The following is a 24348-nucleotide window of genomic DNA, read 5'->3' on the forward strand; positions in this document are numbered from 1 at the left end:
CTATTAAACAGGATGGCGATCACAAAGGAAGAGGGCCTAGAAATTAAATGAAGTATGCTCAGCAAAATACGTAATCCCAAACTGATAGGAGAAAGCGCTTGATGAAGTTCCCGATGATTAAGATACACAGCTTTGCTCTCTGTGGAGCCTGCTCTTTGCAGGTTCCAGAGTTCCTGCCATCCTGTGGCTCCTTCATTCAGTGGGACCTACAGGCTTCCTACCAAATCTGTTCTCAGGAAAGTCCCTGAAACTAAGCCATTCATTTTTCTGCTCTGCTCCCATTACCATCTATATGTTGTACAGTCTTTTCTATCTGACCACAAGATGGTAACGATAAAGACGGAGAATCCTACAGATGAAAGACCAAGCCCCATTCATTTTTGTAACACCAGCTCGGTATGGGCTTGAGAGACAGCATGCATGCAGTCGACAAAGGCTGGTCTAAATGAATGAGAGCGCCTCATTTTGCCAAACTAAGATTGACTGATCGCTTCCCTTCCCCCGACGCCTGGTTATTATTAACCAGGATCAAAGTCATAAACCAAATGAGTTGAACTCTGAAAGGAGAATCTCAGGAGCAAGTGGAGGCAAGAAGGTCCTAAGAGGGTGATGTGGGCAGGCTGCCTCTCAAAACTTACATCCCCAGCTGGAGTGGGGAGATGTGGGTGTAGGGGCAGAGGCATACGTTTAGAAACCTACTGTACCATTCGATGCTTGAGATATCCTAGTCCAAGCGCTTAACCTCTCTAGCCTCAGTGTCCTCATCTGTGAAATGAGACACACATATTCATGAAGACAGAAAACACATGAAGTGTCGGCATATGCGTGTGCCTCCTAACTACGGTGGATATTATTTTACCACTTTGTCTATTCCTCAGGCAGGGGCTCAGGGGATAATCATAATGGCCAAAAGCCTGGTGCAGAATATTCACACCCTAGTCTCTACAATAACTTATTGAGCAGCTGCTACCTGCTTGCCACTGTGACCCAAAGATTTTAAGAGACGTGCACCTGAATCAGAGAGCTTTGTCCATTCCCCCTTCTGGTATTTGAATTCCCTCTGTAATACTCTTGCTCAGTGCTTGTCAAACCTGAACAGAAATGCTTCCAGTGAGGGGCACCTGGGTGGCTCAGTTGGTTAAGCCTTCGACTTGGGCTCAGGTCATGATCGCACGGCTCGTGAGTTCGAGCCCCGCATCGGGCTCTGTGCTGACAGCTCGGAGCCTGGAGCCTGCTTCGGTTTCTGTGTCCTCGTCTCCCTCTCTGCCCCTCCCTCATTCATGCTCTGTCTCTCTGTCTCTCAAAAATAAATAAACATTAAAAAAATTTTTTTTGTTAAGGAAATGCTTCCAGTGACAGGAATTTAGCAATGCCCGAGGAAGCCCGACCATAATTCTGTCGGAAATAAATACTCCATTGAAGATATTTAGTGGAAAATGATACACCGGTTTGTAAGAAGTGCCATTTGCTTTTTAATTCCCCTAAATAATCGACAATTTTCTTCCCTTTCTCTTTCATTTGCCACAAAAACCATGTTATTTGCTGTCCACTGAAGGGTACATATTTGCAGGGGGGAAGAAGAAACACAGCTTAAAGAATGAACTATCCATTCAGTCATCATACAATTTTATCAAACATAATTTTCTCTAGTTCAACGAAAGCAATCATCGGCCCAAATATTTAATAACCTAGGAGACTGGTAGGTTGGTGTGCCTTTTCTTACCTACAGGCTGAAACCCTGTGAACATTATTAACTTGATGACTCAGCATTCTGGCTGAGGGCTGGCTTACCACACCCCGCCACTCCCAGGAGCTTCTCAAAGGAGCTTTGTTATAGCATGCTTAAAATTACTCTGTCTGTCTGTCTCTCCCTCTTTCTTCTCTTCCAAGAAGACAAATTTCAGCCACAAATTCTTGAGTATGCTCCCAAATCATCAGTGTTTTGTTGTGTTTGTTGTGCCTTTTCACCGCTGGTGGGTAGGAGGATTCCCACCGATGGGCACGACAGTTCTCGCGTACAGCAGAGGAATACAGAGAAGCGTGCTCGTTTCCAACTACTCACAGAATCGCACAATAAGGCCCCCAGCTACTCACTGAGGACTGTCACCTCCTTTTCACATGTGGAGAAACTGAATCAGGATGGTTAGGGCAACTTTACCTTAGAGTTTCTGACTGAGATACAAAACCATGTGTTCAAAACCCCAGATGTATAATCCTTTACCCAAAGTATGTCCATTTCAAGAGTCCAATAGCTTTAACAGGCTTTCGGGCTCAACTTACCGATATCTGGCATTTGAGAAGCCTAAAATTCTGTCTAGAAGGAATTTTATATTAAATGATGGCCTGTAATGGAAAATCACTCACATGAAATTTCTACTAAGATGCAAACTTACAGGAAAAAAACAAAAAACAAAAAACCTAACACTGAAAAAAGTGAAGGGAAATAGTATAAGTGACATAATCCTTAATCCTGAGCGTCAAGGTATATCCAAGCAGAAAATTCAATATCAAATCACTTGCATTTGGTTGATGGATGTAGAGGAAAAGAAGGTGACAGTGTGGGAAAGAGAATTCAATTCATCTTAGAGTCTATTCTGAGCCACACTCATGGCTCAGTAAGTATTAGTCATCAGCGAGAAACTTAGCTTCTCTGGACCTCAGGCTCCTGCAGTGTAAAAAAGAGGCAAAGGTTGGACCTGTTGTCCTAATGTTCCTTTTAGATGTAAAGTCAGAGAGTAAAACTTCCCTTTACCTACGCGGGGCTCAGGATGTTCTCTTTTTAATACTTTTAATGTCCATCTCCTTTGGCCCAATAATACAGCCTTTAGAAAATTTTCTCAGGAAATAATTACAGGGGCGCCTGAGGCTTAGTCAGTTGAGGGCCCAACTCTTGATTTCAGCTCAGGTCATGATCCCAGGGTCATGGGATCGAGCTCCAAGTTGAGCTTGGCACTGAGTGTGGTGCCTGCTTACGGTTCTCTCTCTCTCTCTCTCTCTCTCTCTCTCTCTCTCTCCCCCTTTCTCCTTCTGCCCCTCTCCCCTGCTCCTGCTTTCACTCTCTCTCTCTCAAAACAAAAAAAGAAAGAATTACAGATAAAGGCAATGATTAGTGTACAGAAATATCCACAATAATATTATTTCTAACAGAAAAACAGAAACCAGCTAAATGTCCATCTTTAAGGAAAATAACTATATGTTTTTGAAGGGTACTGGTCACAAGATTAAGTTACGTAACAGTAAGTTAAGAAATACATAGATACATACACGTATTTAGAGACTTTTGGGTCTTGCTGTAATGCACTTAAGGGTTGCTTGATTTCATGTTGACAAATTACATCTGTGCATACACTCAGAAGACTTGAACACTGCGCATAAAATAATTTATCAGTAAGGGGTGCCTGGGTGGCTCAGTCAGGTGAGCCACCAACTCTTGATTTCTGCTCAGGTCATGATCCCAGGGTCATGGGATTGAGCCCCCCATCGGGCTCCACATTGAGCATGGAGCCTGCTTGGGATTCTTTCTCTCTCCCTCTCCCTCTGTCCCTCTCCCCTGCTTGTGCTCTCTCTCTCTCTCTCTAAAATTAAAAAAAAATTTTTTTTTTAAATAATAATCTAACAGTAATGACTTCTGGCTGATGAAATTGCAAGTGACTTTTATTTTCTTTCCATACTTCCCTGTGTCTGCCAAACTTTCTAAAATCATCATATATTATTTCTTGTGATTAGCAAGTTATGTTTCTTGACAAGTTGTTTTCAAAAAAAGCTCTCTGCCACCACTGGGCCTTTGCATAATAAATCTCTAGCCGTGGCCAACGATTACCCGGGCTGTCCGATAAAGGCTATGCAACTCAAAACCAAAATTGTGTTTCTTAAGAGGTAGAAATTTCAGACTTTCCTTTGATGAGGTCCAGGACCTCTCACCGGCCCAGCAGAAGCTGGTGTCACAGCTGAGCCAAGCAACCAGCCCCAACCCCTCCCTAGATGAGCCAGACCAAGGAGAACAGGAGCCCAAGGTCCTGGGGCCCAGGAACACCTCCAGGAGGATCCCTGCCCCAGGCCCCGGGAGGGGATTGCAAGTGGAAACTGGCCTGACCCTCTTTCTCCCTCCTCCTGCCTCCTCCCTCTCCTCCTCCACAGCATCAGCTGCCGTGCTGACTCAGTTGCGGGCTTTGCTCTCCGCCTTCCTACACGATGCAACTAAATCCTGTCTGGGAGAAGCTGACACTTCAGAAGGAAACTCGGCCATCACCAAGTCCAAGTCCCTTGTGTCCAAATGGTGAAACTTAAGCCCACACAGTGCCTTGTGCACACATTTTTTTTTTTAACATTTTTTATTTATTTTTGAGAGAACGCAAGCAGGGGCGGGGCAGAGAGACAGAGGGACAGAGGATCTGATGCAGGCTCCGTGCTGACAGCAGCGAGCCTGATGTGGGGCTTGAACTCGCAAACCGCAAGATCACAACCTGAGCCTAAGTCGGGCACTCAACCCACTGAGCCACCCAGGTGCCCCTGCGTACGCACTTTTAAAGGTGACGCAAGATTCTTTACTGCATGCCTTGTAACAATCATTTTTTTTACATTCTGTTTTTATTCCATTTTCATTAATGAAAAAGAAAAAACTACAGAGGCACAGGGCTGTTGCATAACTTCCCCCAGGTCACAACATTAGCAAATGGTGGAAACAGATTCCAGATTTAAATCCAGGTGGTGCTCTTAACAAATACACTATGCTTTTTTGTTTTTTAAGTTTATTTACTTATTTTGAGAGAAATGGAGAATGTGTGATGGGGGAGGGGCAGAGAAAGAGGGAGACAGAGAATCCCCAATAGGCTCCACACCATCGGGGCAGAGCCCTACACGGGGCTGAAACTCACGAATTTGGGGGGAGGGGGAGAAACGTATGAATCAACCTATACTATGCATGCTAGGCTCTTCATATGAGAATTCTAGTTCTGATCTCTGCCTCTGAAGATGGGATTTAAAGGTAAAACGTTCTATCCAGTGCCGTCATCTCCCTGGACCTGGGCGACTCCAGGATTCGCTTACTGTGCCTCCAAATCCTCCCAATGTGGACACTTGAAACCTGGCATTTCTTCACTGAGCCCCATTCTGTACGCGTACTTCTTCACTCACACCCACATTATTATGTGCATTTGAGCCTGGTCCCTCCCTGGGCCCCAGGCCACATGCGAGCAGGGCCGCTTTATTTATCTACACATTCCTTCTCCCCCTCCTAGAACTCACACGGTGCTTTGCACAATAACATTAAATAAACATCTCTTAAATTTGTAAAACAACACATGAGCCGAAATCGAGCAGTAGAAAGCAGTAAGTTATTTGTAGCAATGGCGGGTACAGACGATGGTCGCCATGAAAGCAACTGGTGTCCAATTCCAAGAAAGAGAGTTGCTTTTCTAGTGTTTTGAAACATAAAGAATTGAAAATTGTAGTAAACAAATCAAATTGTCTTTTTTTATCTAATTAGATCAAAATACTTACGTTACTGGTTCTTTGATGCCATTGTGCATTAGAATCTTGGGGGGAAGCCCGGACGTGGGGGGGGAGGGGAGGGGGACAAGAAAGGAAGTACAGTCAAATTACAGATACTCCGATCCAAATCTCCTGACATTGTGACTCAATATGCCTAAGCCTTGGAATCTGAATTCCTTTCAGTGGTTCAGGGCTGGTTGTTCACAGATCAACCTTTCAAAATCACAGGCTTCTGTCGGGTTCCTCGCCAACACAGACCATCCAATGGTTAGCGCTGATTCTGAAAGGAGATTGGCTGGTTCCCAGCTCTGCTATATACTGCCTCCGTGGCCTTGGACAAAGTACTAAACTCACGTTGCCTCAGTCTCCTCATCTGTAAAATGGGGTGATGTTAGCAACTCTTCCTAGGGTTATAATGAGAACTGAATGAGATAACACAGGTCAAGTGCTTCGAATAGTGCCTGCCACCAATAAAAGTCCAATAAATGTTAACCATCATGATTCTTCCTTGCTAAAAGCTGTCGCGAGGTTACAAACCTCAGAGAGATTAGTTTTACCTATATAGTAGATATAGAGAAAAAAGAGGAGGTTCTTTTTTTTAATGGAAGAAAATTTAATAGTCTATAAAGCTCGAGAAGAATTAAGAATCTTTGGCTGTATCCCACATGTGCACAGACATAAACACACTCACATGCACACGTATACCCAAATATACATGCCCAATTTATATGAGGTTTTCTCTTCCTACATTTAGGCCTGGGTTTTTTATAAATAGCAAAAAGTAACAGCCAAAGAATAAATATGAAAAACAAAAATAAAAGTGGAATTTACTGGTAGTAAGAGAGGAAGATTAAGACTTTGAAGAGGGGAGTATATAATTAATATTTCATATTGAATTTTATATCAGATAATAGACATTTATTGTGACTATCCCTGACAGCCTATAATACTTTGCAATTTATAAGTTTTTATTGCACACCCAGTCTTTTCCCCAAAGCAATTTTGTGTATATTATTTCTTTCAACTCAGTTATGCATCATGATTCCAATTTTACAAATGAGAAAAGTGATATTAGAAATCTAAGTAATTACTGGGGCGCCTGGGTGGTTCAGTCGGTTAACATCGGACTCTTGGTTTCTTCTCAGGTCATGATCTCAGGGTTCATGGGTTCAAGCCCTGCGTCGGGCTCTGTGCTGACATCACAGAGCCTGCTTGGGATTCTCTCTCTCCTCTTTTTGCCTCTCCCACTCTCTCTCTCTCTCCTTCTCTCTTTCTTTCTCTCTCAGAATAAATAAATAAACTCTAAAAAGGAAGGAAGGAAGGAAGGAAGGAAGGAAGGAAGGAAGGAAGGAAGGAAAGAAAGAAATTTAAGTAATACTAGTGAGAGATAGAGTCAAGCTCACACCCAGAAATCAGACTCCAGAGCCCAAGCCTGTACAAAGACCATATCACCTCCACTCCTTAAGAAAAAAAAAAAGAAAAAAAAGGGGGGGGGGGTTAATAAGCATGGAGTCCTAAGGGCCCATACCTCAAGAATGGAAGAAAATAAATTAATCAAAGATAATTCTCTTGAGATGTATTATCAGTTTTCTTTCCAAAAGCAGTTTTGAAAATGAAGCCCAAAGACTCACCACAAAGCCAAACCGCTATCCTGACTCACTTGGTTAGAATCGAGTTCCCTCCCACCCACTGCGCAAAGCTCCATCCATTAGCGGGCCTCATGGCTCCCTCCATAATGGTTGTCTCCCACACATCCCTCTCTAATAGAGTCATGATTCTTGCACACCCCAAAACTGAATTATATTGTCAGTCCCACCACTTGTTAGTACTTACAAAGATGATATATTCACTCTCCTTGTGTAAAACAATGTGTCTTTGATGTTAGTTTTCAACCTACTTTCTTCAAGCTTCTTGTATTCCCGGATTCGACGAGCAAACCGGTGTTAGCATCCTGTTAGCAGTCCTGACTTCACAGGAAGATACCATTAGCCACAGAAGGAGGAGCCTGAGGAAAGTTGAGCCAGGCTTTGAGTAGCTCTGGAGGAGGAGGAGGCCGTGTTAGACCGGAAGAATCCCTCCTCTTTCCTGTTTACCTGTCCAGAAGATTACAAGTATGCCTTCGAATAGCTGAGCAGCCATAACATGAAAGCTAGCTTTAGGTTAGAGAAGGAGAAAAGCCAAGAAAAGCTAATGCAGTTCCGTAAAAAACCCTGAATGAACTAGCACACGTAGGCCATGATCATCAATGGTAGATACCATCACAAAAAGAGATGGGGCGCCTGGGTGGCGCAGTCGGTTAAGCGTCCAACTTCAGCCAGGTCACGATCTCGCGGTCCGTGAGTTCGAGCCCCGCGTCAGGCTCTGGGCTGATGGCTCGGAGCCTGGAGCCTGTTTCCGATTCTGTGTCTCCCTCTCTCTCTGCCCCTCCCCTGTTCATGCTCTGTCTCTCTCTGTCCCCAAAATAAATAAAAAACGTTGAAAAAAAAATTAAAAAAAAAAAAAGACACACAGTTGAATCTTGTGTATTTCTTGGTGGGAGTTCACAATAAACAGCTTTATTGACGCACAAACTGAGGATTAAAAATAGAGAAGAGGGACGCCTGGGTGGCTCAGTCTCTTGAGCATCTAACTCTTAATTTCGGCCCTAGTCATGATCCCAGCGTTGTGGGATCAACATTGGGCTCCACGCTGTGTGTGGGGCCTACTTAAGATTCTCTCTCTCTCTCTTTCTCTCTCTCTCTCTCTTCCTCTGCCCCTCTCCCCCACTTGCTCTTTTTAGAGTGAGAAATTTCCTTTTAGAAATTTAGATTTAGATTTCTTTTTAGAAATCTCTTTTTAGAGAGAGAGAAGAAATGTGAAGTGTAAATTAAACAGAGATTTCTCACCCAGGAAGTCTTACACGTAGCATTTGATTCCTGAACTGAAATCTACAGTACATGGAATATATGCTAATATATTTATTTTCTTTTCAAAGAGGAGATGAACTCCCAGGTCATCATTAAACTCGCCAGATGGCTTTTAGGTTAGGAGGTGTTGTTAAGCAACTAATAAGACAAGCCTAATGTCAGAAAGAGGCTCCTGGGTTTCTTCCTTTTGAAAAATGCCTTCTGCTGCCTTGCTTTTCACCGCACTCTCCTACCACTGGCAGCCGTGTTTGTGCTGATGAGGCAAGCTCACCAGAGATCTAAGCAATTACGAGCTGGAGGGGCAATTAGTCTGGGTGGAGAACACAAATTTTGGATGCTCCAGCTCCAAAGTATTGGGATTATTTTAACTTCATCATCTCTGTGGTGAAAACTCTGAGTGCCAACCCTGGTGTTGAAAAGACTGAGTCCGAAGGATTATATCATGTCTTGCTTGATCCAGCTCACGATGACATGTGATCTCGCAGCAGGAACTATGTTCAAAGTGTAACACAAATACTATCTTTCCTTCATACAGAAAATCGTCAGTGTAGACTAAACAATTCCAACTTAGAGAAAAACAATCATCGTCTTGCAAATGCTGGGTGTACAATCAGTGAGGAATCTGGATCTAGTGGAGAGTTTCCCTGTCCTTGTATACTCTAAGGATATTCACAGTGGCAACAAGTAGCAAGTTATTTGTTTTTAGTGATCTGACAAACATTTGCTCATTACCTGCCATGTATCAGGCGTTATGATATATACTCCTCTGATAATACCCACGGCACAGCCAACACTCAAATTTCTGTACCCTACACAGTACATGGTGTCAGAACTCTCCCTGTATCTCTCTTCCCAGCATGACATTCTAAATTAAGCCATATATAAATTATATTATCTCTCATGATGCCCTGTTAGCTTGAGGCAAGTTGCTCTCACATCTTCTTCAAGTCTCTGTTTTCTTATCTTTAAAATGAGGTTAATAACACCTACCTGTTGGAGAGATGAGAGAGATAATTATCCCTGAAATGCTTTGAAGATGAAAAGTGCCACATTGCTCTTTGTGCTCAATGCCTGGCAAAAGATGCCGAATTTTCCACTTGCATTGGCATGTTCTTTAGGAAAACCAAAGACGAGACTGTCATAAAGAGGCTGTATGGTCAATTCTTGGCCAATGAGCAAACATAGTCTATAATTACCTTCTTCTACTGTCTTAAAGAATACACTCTCCCAACCAGTTTACTGTTTTGAGAATGGATACAAAAGGGAAAGAACCCAACATTTATTTTGCCTTTCCTGTGCAATCTCGGATAACCAAGCAGCTGATAAAGAGTTTTCTCTTTACAAATGTTTTCCAGCCAGGCACCTCAGTGCCTTAGTTGGTTCAGCGTCTGGCTTCAGCTCAGGTTATGATCTCACGGCTCATGAGTTCGAGCCCCGCGTCGGGCTCTGTACTGACAGCTCAGAGCCTGGAGCCTCTTCAGATTCTGTGTCTCCCTCTCTCCCTGCTCCTCCCCCACTTACACTCTGTCTCTCTCTCAAAAATTAGCAATAACATAAACACACAAAAAAATTTGAACAAATGTATTCCAGCTAATGGATAAAGAAGTGATAAGATTGGAGCACCACTTTATAACCCCAAATGAACGGGCACAGGTAGTTCCTGATCATCAGTGGCTGATCATCATCATCAATGGCTGATACTGTCACAAGAAAGAGACACAATCGGACCTTGTGTATTTCTTGATGAAAGTTAACAGCAGCCCTTCTGAAGTAGTCTAACCAAAACAAATCAAACCTGAATATGGATCAACCTTCTATATTTAACTATGAATTTCAGGATATATAAGGAAGAGAACTTTACACCATAGAGTCCAGAGCAAAATCCAGAAAACAGGAACATCTACAAACATATCTATTTTCTTCAACATTTAAACTTCAAGATGGGGTTCCTGGGTGGCTCAGTCAGTTAAGCATCTGACTTCAGCTCAGGTCATGATCTCGCGGTCCGTGGTTCAAGCCCCGCATCAGGCTCTGTGCTGACAGCTCAGAGCCTGGAGCCTGTTTCAGATTCTGTGTCTCCCTCTCTCTCTGACCCTCCCCCGTCCATGCTCCGTCTCTCTCTGTCTCAAAAATAAATAAACGTTAAAATAATAATTAATAATAATAATAAACTTCAAGAACAACAAGTGGCAATCTGTAAATTCAAAGGAATTTATGCAATGCCAAATAATCACAATTATTTAGAGCATGCTCACACAAACGTAAAAATAATAACAATGATAACAACAAGGATCAGAAATCCAAGAAGATTTGAATACTAACTGGATATTGATGATATTAAAAGGCTGATGCAATTTATGTTAGGTGTAATTGTGATATCAGGGTTACAATTTTTGTAATTCCTCTTCAGTTAGATATACCTCTAATATTTATATGGAAAAAACAAGGGTGCATGATAGGATTTTCTTTACTTTTGAACACATTGGAAATATTCCATAATACAAGCTCTCAAAGAATGGGAGAGAATTTAAAAATGAAAAAGAGTAAAAAGTCAAAAAATGTAAAGGGAAAAAAGTAGACAGGCTCTGAATACAAGAAACAGGGGAGACTGCTACATGAAATGAGTTAATCTTAAAGACGGAAGATTTTACGTACTGAGGAAAGATTTCAGGAGCAGAAATCCAGAAATTCCACCCAAAGAAATCAAAATATATACCCTCACAAAAAGATGAATAACAGCCTTATTTGTAAGAGAAAACAAAGGAAGCAACCCCAATATCCACGTTCTTTAGCGCTATCGGACAGTACTGAAACATTGGGACAACTGGATAAATTTGGATGAGATCTGTGCATTAGATAACAGTATTATACCAATTGTAATCCCCAGATTAAAATACTTACACTATGGATATGGGAGAAAATGTCCTTGTTTTGAGAAAACAGCCGGTGAAATATTTAGAGGTGAAAGGACAACATGCAATTATTCTCAGTGGTGGAGGAAGAGAGGGAATAATAAAGCAATCAGGTAAAATAATAACATTTGGAGAATTTAGGTGAAGAATATAAGGTAATTCCTTGTATTATTATTGTAATTTTTCCAGAAGCCCGAAAAGAAGTTAAAAAGAAACAATCGATTTGAGCAATTTTGGAGTTAGTGGAATTGTAAAACTAGAACTTTGACTTAAAAAACAAAACAAAACATGTGACTTGATTTCACTTTATACAGTAATGCAAATGAATCAGGAACTTCCAATCAAATGTTTGGACCTGAGATAGAATATTCAAATAATCAGAACCCCAGACCAAAGAATTAAGGGGTCCCACCTAGGCAAGAAGAAACCAGGGTGGTCCACTAATCAGGGTCTTAGCTGTTTCCTCCAACAAACAAGAGTAGGGTGAGGCCATATCAGGAGCCAGTCATTTCCATCCAAAGTCCAGCTCTGGGGAAACCAAGCTCCCTTCTCTGACCTCCTTATCCCACATCCCTGTTCTCCTTACCCCCACGGAAGTGTCAAGAGGAAGTTCTGGACCCTGGCAGGAAAGGTAAGGATGAAAGTAACCAAAGCAATGTAATTTGGGGAAGATCAAAAGTACCTACTCTTTATGGAATGTTTCTGCAATTCGTTTCATTTTCTTGTATTTCCAAATGCATTGCAATTAACATACATAGCTTTTATAATTAACACTGCACAGCACAAGTGACAACAGAAACCGATGCTTTTGGCTTTCAAGAAGATACTCTAAAGGCACCTGGGTGGCTCTGTCGGTTGGGCATCTGACTTCAGCTCAGGTCGTGATCTCACAGTTCGTGAGTTCAAGCCCCACGTCGGGCTCTGTGCTGACTGCTCAGAGCCTGGAGCCTGCTTCAGTTTCTGTGTCTCCCTCTCTCTGTGCCTCTCTGTCTCTCTCTGTCTCTCAAAAAAAAAAAAAAAAAAGAAGAAGAAACATTAAAAATTTAAAAAAGAAGATATTCTAGGTAAAAATGTATATATACTAAGTATGACTATAATACCTGGATGTGTTATAAAAATTGAAAATTTACGTAAAGCTTGAACATAAACCTACAGGAATCCTTTATGCATATGAAAGAGTTTTCTCAGAACTCTATTGAGACAATGCAAATGACCATATATTGGGTGAAAAACATAAGGGAAACAAAATCTAGGTCTCATCTTTTATAACACTATAGTTAGAATGTTTAACAGTTATGAAAAAAGCTGTGGATAAATTCATAAATCACTGGAACTGTAAGCATCGTGGAAGGAAAGGAATAGGGAGCCACTGTGACTACTCACGGGTTCTCGGTATTTGTTTTGATCTAGAACATGTGTGTTAACACCTAAAGTCCCATTTGTGTAAGCTGTGATTTTTCACCTCTGGTGTGTGGTGCTTTTGCATAATCTCACCTGTAGCCGAAATATATAGCAATTCATAGTATTAGAAAACATTCATGTGTGAAGGAAAATTCTAGAATGCTGAAGAAAAACAAATATCTCCCCCTTTGATACATACGCCCCCAAAAGGAAAACATGTGCACAAACACTTGACCATAAACGTCCGTAGCAGCTTTATTCATCATAACCAGAAATAAAAATAAACCAAACGTGCACCAACTAATGAATGGATGACTAGAACGTGGCACATTCATACAATGGAATCTTATTCAGCCTTCAAAGAAAGAAGTCCTGGGGCACCTGGGTGGCTCAGTCGGTTAGGCATCCAACTTCGGCTCGGGTCATGATCTCACGGTTCGTGAGTTCGAGCCCCGCATCGGGCTCTGCGCTGACAGTGCCTGCTTGGGATATTCTAGCCCTCTCTCTCTTCCTTCCCCACTCACACTCTGTCTCAAAAATGAATAAACATTTAAATTAAATTTTTTTTAACAGAAAGAAGTATTGACGCATCATGAAAATATCACGCAAAGCGAATAGATCAGTCACAAAGGACCACATGTTGTATGAGAGGGTCCAGAAGAAAAGCCTAGAATAAAATCTACGGAAGCAGAAAGTAGATTAGTGGTTGCCTAAGACTAGGAGAGGGGAAGGTGGAGTGAATTGGGAGTGACCGCTAACGGGTACCGGGTGTTTTTAGGGATAATAAAAATGTCTGAAACCAGGTAGTGATGGTGGATGCACAACTCTGTGAATATGCTTAAGGGAAATTGATTTGTACACCTTAAAAGAGTGAGTTCTAATGTGAATTACATCTCAGTAAAGCAGTTTTTTAAAAAAGAATTCCTTCGGGGAAGTCGTAGTAAAACATAAAGGCTAGTAGCAAACCAGCTGCAGGAAAAAGGAAAATCTTACTTTGCTGACACTCCTTGAGAGAATCTAGGGCTGTTTTAGAGGTAAGAAAACAGACGAGATGAACCAGATACTGTCACTGGAAGACTGAGTGGGTAGAGCCCGTGCATCAGGGGCTTGCATCCAGCCCTTGCGTCGAAGGTGTCGCTGCAGACCCCGCCAGAGGAGGGAAGAAAAAGTCGCACTGGGCACAGATACGCCGGGGAGGGGTTTCTTCTGCGACATCATACAGGAGCAACACGTCTCAGTAGCCTTCTGGATATCATTCCAGAGCACTAGTGAAAAATCTAAAACCTAGAATATTAGTCTCTCTTTCAAACTCAAAGTCTGCCTTCAGTAGCAAAGTTTTTGTGTTGTGGTCTACCGAGAAAAATGTAAACTTTATGTGAATGCCAAACATACATAACATTCCTATACTTAATTAAAAGGAGCACCATACAGGGGTGCCTGGGTGGCTCAGTCGGTTAAGCATCCAATCTTGATTTCAGCTCAGGTCAGAAACTCATGGTTGGTGAGTTCAAGCCCTGGGGCTCTCTGTGCTGATGGCAAGGAGACTGCTTGGGATTCTCTCTCCTTTCTCTGCCCCTCCCTGGATTGTACTCGTTTGCGCTCTCTCTCTCTCTCTCTCTCTCTCTCCCCTCTCCCCAATAAATAAACTAAAAAAAAAAAAGATCACTAGGGGCACCTGGGTGGCTCAGTCGGTTGAGCGTCCAACTTCTGCTCTGGTCATGATCTCGTGGTCTGTGAGTTCGAGCTCCGCGTCAGGCTCTGTGCTGACAGCTCGGAGCTTGGAGCCTGCTTCGGATTCTGTGTCTCCTCCTCTCTCTGCCTCTCCCCTGCTCCTGCTCTGTCTCTCCCTGTCTCTTAATAATAAACATTTTTTTTAATTAAAAAAAAAAGGAATCGCTATACCAAAAGCCCCTCTCTTAAATCCGGAGTTAATGGAGCAATGGGTGGGGCAGTTAATGGCAGGGTCCAACAGCCCCGGGCTACCGGAAGCTCTCTGTGAGTAAGCGTGAGTCGCCCAAAGTCAAAGCCAAGCCCCATTAGTCTGGCAGCCAGTGATGTCACAGGCCAGGACGAAGCAGAAAGATGGCTGGGGTCACACCCCTTGTTAGATGTTGTGGCCGATCAGGTGCGAAACACTGCAAATGAGGGCATGAGCGCTTAAGTACTTTCTTTCAATTATTGTACATGAATTAACGTCCCATTGAGACTCCAAATGCAATTGTTCTGGGCAGCATCTGCTTGGTAGGAACTGACTGATTTATCTGGAAGGGGTCTCTGGCCGCAGTGAGTGCGAGTCACTGGTATGTGACCCTTCTTTACAAGAACAGCTGGCCTGATAAATCAGCAATGCCGTATCCATTGCCAAGGCTGTGGACAACTGGTTGGTCCATCGTTCATCCCATTACATGCCTGAGACCACCTAGGTTATAAAACAATGTTTAAAAATAGATTTTAGTAGGGGCAATTTTCCATGAAGCCATTTTGATCATCAGTTCATTTGCATTTCAAAGTTGAATCACATGCGTTTTCATTCTTTCATAGCATCTCTTGGTGGAAGGAGATAGCAAAATACATTAGAAGAGGTCTGTGGCCTCAGGATCCGATGCTGGTTCCAATACTCCTAAGATGTCTGTCCTCAGATTAATTATATAACTTTTGTGAGCCTCAGGTGCTTTTTTACCTTTAAATGGGGATAATTATACCAAACTCATAGATTGCTGTGAGATTTAAAAAAAAAAGAAAAAAAAAAGCACACACATTAAATTGTAAGGGAACACAATTTTCCCCATGTACACAATCGAATGCCAACTTCACCCTAGAAGTCCATTGTCTAGCTCGGACCCTCCTTGCCCAAACTACAAGTTGGAATTAACCTGAGAGCATTTTAGCAAAGACGGTTCTCAAGCTCTGCCCCCAGAAATTCTGCTGTAATTGATCCGGAGGAGGAGGGGCAGGCATCATACATTTGCAAAAAGCTGCTAGCAATTCCAAACAGCAGCCAGGGTTGGCAATCATCGGATGGGAAGAAGTGTTCTCAAATTGTGATTCAATAGAATCACCGGGTTTGGCTGTAAAATGAGGATTCTGGGGGCCTGGGCCCCACCCTCTGCTTACTGAGCCAGATTTCCAGGTAGAGCTTCCCAAATCACCATTTTTAACAACTTCCCCGGGAATTAGAATGTACACCGAAAATGAAGACCGGGAGGAGCAGAAGGCTAGCGTGACCAGTGCTTCCCAAATCAGATTAAAAGGACATTTCTCTGAGCCCCACCCCCAGAAGAGATGACCTTGTCTTGTTTTTGTATCCGTTCACGTGTCTGAAGTTTGGGACTCACTCATCTAGACTTCTGGCACCTCTGTCATTCAGATACAAGGGACCAACTCTATGATACACGATCCAGATTCAGGATGAGGATATTCCTCAACCAGTTTAACTCTCACATTTTAACATATATGAGAACATGTGGGAGACACAGCTGTCTATTCACTTGGGAAGGGATGTAAGTTTGTATGTTGGGATTCCCCACCTTCTGTCTCCCTTTCAAGCTGCCTACACCTCCCCAGCTTCAAGGAGAGAAAAGACAGAAAAGTCGTGTGTTTATTCAGGAAGAATAGATTCACTAATATATACATTACAATTAAACATTCATGTGTATATACCAAGTCACATACACACACATACACTAATACATGTGCATACACATATACATGCACACATGTACCTATTTACACACATATGTATACACACACACACACATACTCATCGAATTCATTCAAGAATATTTCTTCACTGAATGGATCCGTCAATGAATTGAGTTGACTTGACTTAAATCAACCCAGAGCCCATATTCTGGTCAAGGGGAACGCATGTTTCCCTGAATAAACCACTTGTTTTCCTGCTCTTTGCCATTTCCACCAGTGCTCCTGGAACATTCCATTTCCCCTCCTTCCACTGGTGAACACCTCCCCACCTTTAACATCTAGCTCAAATGAAAACAGTCTTCTGCCCATAACTACTGGCCCAACAGCCTTCTTCTGTTCCCTCTCCCCACCAGAAACTAAAGTATTTCTCCCTCCGCACAGCCCCCCCCACAGCAGGTGTTCAGCATAGGACGCCACAGGGAGCAGTTGTTCTCAAGATGGTCAACAGTCTCTGTGTTATCTCTAGGAGATGCTGCTTCCATTCTTACAAGTCCCCTCTGGGGTATACTAGACATTTACAAGCTGTACTTGTAGTTAATGAAATATTGCCTGCTACAGCTCCCAAAATATAGAGAGTGGACCTAAGGAATTGCTAGAACCACAGAGGCAAGAGCCAGAAGGATTTCAAACAATGATCCATGGAATTCATACATCATTAGATACTTCTGGTCACATTAAAAATTTCAGTCGGAAGCATTTTGAGGACCCTTGAAAGGTGTGGGAAAGTAGCCAGACACAAAAAAACAAAACAAAAACAAAAACAAAAACAAAAACAAAAACAAAAGGCAGGGGTGGGGTGGGGAACTTCTATAAACTCCCAGAAAAACAAAATGAGTTGTAAGAAAAGAAATGTAACTATATTATATACTATTTGCTTTGGTGATGAACAACATTCACAGTGTTACGAGAATGAAAATGTCATGTGGACTGAACCAGGAATTGTGACATAAGTATATCAGGAGGACGCAAGGAGGCAAATGGGGTGAAGCTGTAAGAGATGTAAAATTCTCATCTATCATAAAAGGAAGTCGTAGGTCTTGTGAGATGAATTGTGCTCCCCAAAGAGATATTCTTGAGGTCGCAGTAACTACATGTGACCTTATTGGGAAATAAGGACTTTGCAGATGTAACCAGTCAAGATAAGGTCTTTCAGATGGGTCCTAAGCCAGTATGACTGGTGTCCTTATTCGACAAGGGAAATTTGGACACAAAAACACACATGCAGGGAAGAAGATGGGGAGTTGTATCAAGAGAAGGGCCATGTGATGATAGAAGCAAAAGAATTGAAAGCAATTGCTTCTGGGGAGTAAGGACTTCCTTGAGTGAGCGTGCTAACACCATCTGAGTTTTTTAAACTATGCATATGTTTATGCATAGGCATAAAAATGAAAATTAAATTTCAAAAATAAGCAATAACTTATACGGTTACCTAGCGGAGGTCACAGCTACAGTACCTACAAAACAGATGAAAAAGACTGTCGGGCTTGGGGTCCAGGACAGTTTCAAGTGCAATCACACAGAGCCCGACTTTCAGACAATGCAGATGAAAGCTGTGATGTGCTGTAGAGAGCTCTGATTCAGGAAGTGGTGCTACTGGTAAAGACGACGTTGATGCAAAGATATTCAAAAGCATTTGAGTCAGATTGTTTCAGAAATGTGAATCTGGAGAAATGTGATCTCTCTACATGAATCTATTGTTGCATAACATGATTTTAAATATGTGCATTAGTAATCGAATTAATATAATATAAATAAAAAGGGGAAAGAAATGGACTAGATCAGTCACTGCTTTCAAATAGAACCTTAATTTCCTTATTTCACAGTTGAGGAAACTGAGAGCCAAAGAGATTAACAACTGCCTGAATTTATTCAGCCAGGCAGTGGACAAGGAAGCCTAGAATCTGACCTTGTTGCTTGCTTGTACTTGGAATTTACCATTTGCATAGCACCTTTCAAGAAAGGACAAGAAAGAACCTATGAGCCCTATTAAGCCTCATGACTCTTTGAAGCAAGAGAGAAACAAATTTTGGTCTTCATGTGAAGTCATTGAAAGAACAGAAAACACAAAGAGAGCGTTACTACCAACGAGAATAAAGCCTTTATGTATATAGTGTCTCTGCTGTCAGAAGGTCATGCTATTAATCCACCATCCTGCCTCTTCACGAAGAAAGCAGGTAGCAATTAGCCTCCTTGTTTTACAGAAGGGTACACTGAGGCCAAGAGACGCTACCTATAAATCTGATAACCTAGATGAAACAGACCAATTCCTTGAAAGACATAATCTGCCAAAACTCACACAAGAGGAAACAGACTATCTGAGTAGGTTTATATCTAACAAAGAAATTGAATCAATAATGAAAAATCCTTCCTAAACAGAAGGCACCAAATGGGCTCATTAATGAATGCTACCAAATATTTAAGGAAACAATTATAGCAGTTTTCTACTATCTCCTCTAGAAGATAGAAGCAGGAGGAATACTTTCTAACTCGTTCTCTGAGGCCATCATTACCCTAATACCGAAATCAAAGACATTACAAGAAAACTACAGAACCATTCCTGACAAAACTAGACGTACTCTTGCCGTATAATGCAGCAATCACACTCCTTGATACTTATCCAAAGGAGGTGAAAATGTATGCTCACACAAAAACCTGCACATGGATATTTATAGCAGCTTTACTCATAATTGCCCAAACTTGGAAGCAACCATGATGTCTTTGGTAGGTGAATGGATAAATACATTGTGATACATCCTGACAATGGGCTACTATCCAGTGTTAAAAAGAAAGCTATCAAGCCATGAAAAGACATGGAAGAAACTTAAAGCGTATTAGCGAGTGAAAAAAATCTGAAAAGACCATATACCATGATTCCAACCATACGGCATTCTGGAAAAGGCAAAACTATAAGGAGAATAAAAAGATCAAGGGGCGCCTGGGTGGCGCAGTCGATTAAGCGTCCGACTTCAGCCAGGTCACGATCTCGCAGTCCGTGAGTTCGAGCCCCGCGTCGGGCTCTGGGCTGATGGCTCGGAGCCTGGAGCCTGTTTCCGATTCTGTGTCTCCCTCTCTCTCTGCCCCTCCCCCGTTCATGCTCTGTCTCTCTCTGTCCCAAAAATAAATAAACGTTGAAAAAAAAAATTTTTTTTAATAATAATAAAAAAAATTAAAAAAAAGATCAACAGTAACCAGAGGGTAGGCGAAGGCAGGGATGAATAAGCAAAGCACGGAGGATATTTAGGGCAGTGAAAATACTTTGTATGATGCTATAAAGATCAATGCATGTCATTGTAAGTTTATCCAAACCCAGAGAAGGTTCAACATCAAGAGTGGCCCCTAGGATAGACTACGGACTTTGGGTGATTATGCCGTGTCCATGTAGACTCGCCAATTGTAACAAATGCACCACTCTGGTGAGGGATGTGGACGACGGAGGAGGCTGTGCGTGTGTGGAGACAAGAGGTATGTGGCAAAGCCCTGCACCTTCCTCTCAATTTTGCTACGAAACCAACACTGCTCTTAAAAAAAATTTTTTTTAACCAACATTAAACAATAGGCCTACTCAGGGGGTTAACGTTAACATCAGCAGTAGCGGGACAAACTGAAAACATGCGCCACCTCTCACCTCCATCGAGCCCACCCCCTCTACTGTTAGGAAGAACTAACATTTCTTCTAGGAGAACTCGTTCATTTCTTCACAAGACATTTGGCTCTTGGAGGCAGATGTGAGTGGGCAAGTTGTCTGCCCGGGACCCGGGCACGGCTTCGTGGGATTTGTTCTAGTAGTGGGCCGCCCAAATACGTCCCTGCAAGAGAACCACCCACCGGATCGTATGCAGGTAGGAATGAGTATCTTTGCTACACATTTGAAAAGAACATTTCATTCGGGCCATGGAGCAAGACTTGTCCTCACTGAATGTTGGTTTGACGCAATGAACTCACGTGTGGAGGAAGGACAAGGAGGTGATTAGGGGGACGGTTTTAAAAAGGATCATATCTTAGATCCTCGCCACCCCAGGAATGGGTCTCCTGAACTGTACCTTTGAAGAATGAATGCTGATCACACTGATCCATCCATCATGACATTCATTCTCCCTTAGGGATAAATATTTACGTGGTGATCAGAAATAACGCATATAGGTATGCATTTCCAGAGACCTATTTACACCTCCAGGAACAAAAGGCAGAGCAACATGTTTCCCTGGGGACTCATTTTTCTAACTTCCTGTCAGGCTCAGTGGTGGTCCCCCTGGGTTTACTGCCAATGAGTGACATCACCGCCGCCCCACTCAGCACATTTTAAGGAGACACTCCACTTGACCCACTCCAACACACTGGGCTCGAGAGGGCTGCCACATGCTTCTAATCTATTGCATTTTCAAATGTCTAAGCATTTACTCAAGGATAAAAGAGAGTACATTTTAATGCCCAAGAAATAAAATAAGCGATCATGTTTCCAACTACAACACTGAAGTTGAAACAAATGAAAAAAAGTAAGAAACGAAATCTTTAGAACCAGGGTACAAAATGAAATATAGGCGAAGGTCTGTTTACTCTGAATTCCTCCACTTCCGCCAGCAGGACACTTAACTTGACTCAGTGCCCCTCAATTCCAATACCCACCATCACTGGCTCTTTGTACAGACCTCTGACTCTGTTTCTTCCCCGGCTCACTGCTCTGTCTGGATTAGCCCTGGCCTCCCCAAGACCCACAGCACCCCACCCACGACCCTCCCAGGCGGGGTCATGTTGGAACCCCTGTTTTCTCATGAACAGAGGTAGTGTTCATGAGCTACGATCGCAGGTGGCTCCCACCCTCCACCCACATCTCTCATTTACCTCTGGAGCCTACCCAACCGCCCCCGCGTAGCCTGAATTGCCAAACGACGACGACGTTGAAAGGAGGAAGGCAGAAAAGCTGTCAAAGGAGGAAGGGAAGAGCTGACCCGGTTCCCCAGACCCCACTCCTGCTCCAGTAAAACAGAAGACCCTCTCCTTTGGGAAGAAGGAGGCAGAAAGTGGAAAAGAAGCAAGAAGGTCATTTTCAGGGTGGGAGCCACACAATCTGCCTCTCCCTTGGCAAGTCAGGTCGGAGGTGGAAGGAGAAAGAGCACATGGGAAAGACCCCACTGAAATTTCAGAATCCAACGACAGGCAGGACCTGAGCTTCAGGTCCTAGAAGAGGCCCAGAGACACAGCAGGCTGCGCAGAGGGGTCCTCCCCAGCAGCCCTAACGGGGGGGAAATGGCAATCCACGTGTGTGTGTAGCATGGGAGGGCGTCTGGGTCGGCCATGGACACCCCTTCTCCCAGGGGGCTAGGATGCACACCCGTCACATCCTAACATCTACCCTGGAGAAGCGAATAGTGCCCGGAAGGATAAGATTGAACGTGACTACATTTGTTCTGGGAGTGACACTCTCTTAAATCAGGTGTGCCCCTCAAAATTACTGAATGTAACTGAACTGACTTGTAAGTAGCGAGACTAGGGGCTCCTGGGTGTCAGTTAAGCATTCAACTCTTTTTTTTTTTTTTTAATTTACATCTAAGGTAGTTAGCATACAGTGCAGTACAACAATGATTTCAGGAGTAGATTCCTTAGTGCCCCTTCCGCATTTAACCCATCCCCCCTCCTACAACCTCTCCAGTAACCCTCTGTTTGTTCTCCATATTTAAAAGTCTCTTATGTTTTGTCCCCCTCCCTGTTTTTATATTCTTTTTGCTTCCCTGCCCTTATGTTCATCTATTTTGTCTCTTAAAGTCCTCCTATGAGTGAAGTCATATGGTATTTGTCTTTCTCTGGCTAATTTCGCTAAGCATAATACCCTCTGGTTCCATCCACATTGTTACCGAACAATGGTAGGTTGGTAAGATTTCATTCTTCTTGATCTCCAAATAGTATTCCATTATATATATATATATATATATATATATATATCCCACATCTTCTTTATACATTTATCTGTCAATGGACCTTTGGATTCTTTCCATACTTTGGCTATTGGCAATGGCGTTGCTATAAACATTGGGGTGTGTGTGTCCCTTCGAAATAGCACACCTGTATCCATTGGATAAATACCTAGTAGTGCAATTGCTGGGTCGTAGGGTAGTTCTATTTTTAGTTTTCCAAGGAACCTCCATACTGTTTTCCAGAGTGGCTGCACCAGTTTGCGTTCCCACCAGCAGCGCAAAAGCGTTCCTCTTCCTCCACATCCTCGCCAACATCTCCTGTTGCCTGAGTTGTTAATTTTAGCCATTCTGACAGATGTGAGGTGGTACCTCATTGTGGTTTTGATTTGCATTTCCCTGATGATGAGTGATGTTGAGCATTTTTTCATGTGTCTGTTAGCCATCTGGATGTCTTCTTTTAAAAAGAAGATTTTTTCCTTTTCGGGTGTTGAGTTTGAGACGTTCTTTATAGGTTTTGGATACTAACCCTTTATCTGAAAAAGCATTTGACTCTTGATTTCAGCTCAGGTCCTGATCTCACAGTCATGAGTTTGAACCCGGCATCAGACTCCTTGCTGAGTGGGGAGGCTGCTTAGGATTTTCTCTCTCCCCCTCTCTCTCTGCCCCTCCCCAGCTCACACACACACTCTCTCTCTCAAAATAAATAAACATTTTAAAAGAAATAAATACCCAGGCTATTTTATTTTCTCTGTATTAGAACTAAATTCAGTTATCCAAAAAGTTATATCTTTATGTGTGATTTTTGAAAGTGCATCACACTAATGCATAATTTGCATTGTATCTCCAAACATTTATTTCTTTGTTATACCTGTTCTATCTCCATCCATTAAAGTACTTGGAATTTGACTTTTAACCATTGACATCACATCCCTACAGTCTTCTCCAGTGGAAGGTGAGTTTCATCATTTCTCTCTAGGAACACCTTCCATGGCCCCCCCCCCCCCTCCTTCCTTACCATGTCCTCATCACAGCATTTACAGCACTTATAACTGTCTGTGATTACCTATTTTAGTATTTATTTATTACTCTGATTATCTCACCAACCTGACGGTAAGATCCGTGTCTTTTTGACTGCATCTATCCCCAGCATCCAGCACGGTGCCCATCCCATATTGGGTATTCAGTGGAATCTGGCAGATTCTCTACTCACAAACTTGCAACCCACAAAATCGTCGCAGGAATGTACAAGCTCCTCTGGAAGGCAAGAATGTATCGGGGTCTAATCACCAACAAAATTATGGTCTAGCGTCCAACACAAGTACGGTTAATTTACAGGGAAAGTAAATGGGTGACTTTTCTTAGAACACAACCAGTTGCTACTTGGGACACGTTTCTGCAAAAAAAAAGCTCCGTCTCCATCTTTGGGCATCATCCTGAATCTTTAAACTGTCCTAAGTTAAAACTGTCCTAATTCTTTATCTTTTTTGCAGGAGAAAACACAGTTCCACTTGGGATAGTTGAGTGGGAATGCTCATTTTAAATGACCTTAGTGATTTACTTTTAGCTCTCCCAATTGTAGGCAGACTTGGAGACAAAGTTGGCCAATATAAAGAGGGGGAAATAAGAGGAACCCCAATGTGGAAGCAAAGTCTGAGGAGGAGGGACGGGTGCTGGTTAAGATATAGTAACGGGTGCAGAGATCCAGAAGTCCCTTGCCTAATGAACTCCTCGTGGGGAGGCTTTCATTGCCATTGGCGTTTCATACTCTTCCTGAAGGAGCAATCCACTACTGCCGTGCGCCATGTTTGATTTATGTATTCCTCCAACATTGCCTGGGAGGTGTCCAACACCCAAGACACAGAGTAGAAAGGCAAAGACCTTATCCTCAAAGACTCCCAGTGGAGTCATGAACCAAGGGAATAGTTACCATCTAATATGGGGCCCGTGACAGGACGGAGCAGCACAGGGGGTAAAATGAGAGCAGAGCCAGGCTGAGGAGGGACAGAAACTCTCAGAGAGGAAGAAGGG

The sequence above is a fragment of the Herpailurus yagouaroundi genome, unplaced genomic scaffold, assembly GCF_014898765.1.
Source record: "Herpailurus yagouaroundi ecotype Mexico unplaced genomic scaffold, PumYag 142, whole genome shotgun sequence".
Lineage (NCBI taxonomy): Eukaryota > Metazoa > Chordata > Mammalia > Carnivora > Felidae > Herpailurus > Herpailurus yagouaroundi.